This window comes from Ursus arctos, unplaced genomic scaffold, assembly GCF_023065955.2.
Source record: "Ursus arctos isolate Adak ecotype North America unplaced genomic scaffold, UrsArc2.0 scaffold_22, whole genome shotgun sequence".
In the NCBI taxonomy this organism is placed as follows: domain Eukaryota; kingdom Metazoa; phylum Chordata; class Mammalia; order Carnivora; family Ursidae; genus Ursus; species Ursus arctos.
In genome coordinates this window covers 1,211,200-1,211,971 of record NW_026622897.1, presented here as the reverse complement: position 1 = coordinate 1,211,971, position 772 = coordinate 1,211,200, and positions in this window count along the sequence as shown.

Here is a 772-nt window from a genome sequence, read left to right as displayed (position 1 = left end):
TGCAGTTCTTTATTAACCTAGGAGAGAAGGCACAGTAATCTCTTAACCTTATGCCTAAAGAATTCCTGCAGAACTATTACTTCTTGAGTTGCACTGGAAATTGTTACAAGGAAACCTTCAAGAACAGTTCGTTTTCCCTTCCGAAAAGAAAAACAGCAAAATCTCATTGATTTCCTCAATAGGAAATGCTGGTCTGAATTATTATATATTCTGGATCATATAATTTTTAATGAGTGTAGTTTTATTAGTTTCATAAATGTTTCATAACGACCAGAAAAAGAGATTGCTTAAGACTTGGCCTTTCTTGTTGACAGTCCCAGTTACCTATGAGTGGTACTGCGGAAACCCCAAAAACAGTCTCCCTTGTATGGTAAATTTACATAGATTAAAGATTGTGGAAAGCTGAGTTTCAGCCCCACAGCTTAAGCGAATTGTCATTACGGAGAAATTTCTAGTGAACTTCTATTTCTTTGGAGCAAGTCTTAAGAGCTTTTAATGCACAATTTATTTAACTTTACCCAAACACCAGTCCTTTTTTTTTTTTTTTTTTAAGATTTTATTTATTTATTTGACAGTGCACGCATAAACGGGGAGCAACAGGCAGGGGAAAAGCAGACTTCCCACTGAGCATGGAGCCCAGTGAGAGACTCGATCCCAGGACCCTGGGATCATGACCCGAGCCGAAGGCAGACACTTAACGACTGAGCCTCCCAGGTGCCCCCCAAACACCAGTCTTAATAAAACATCTTAAGTTTGCTGTATCCACCTCACA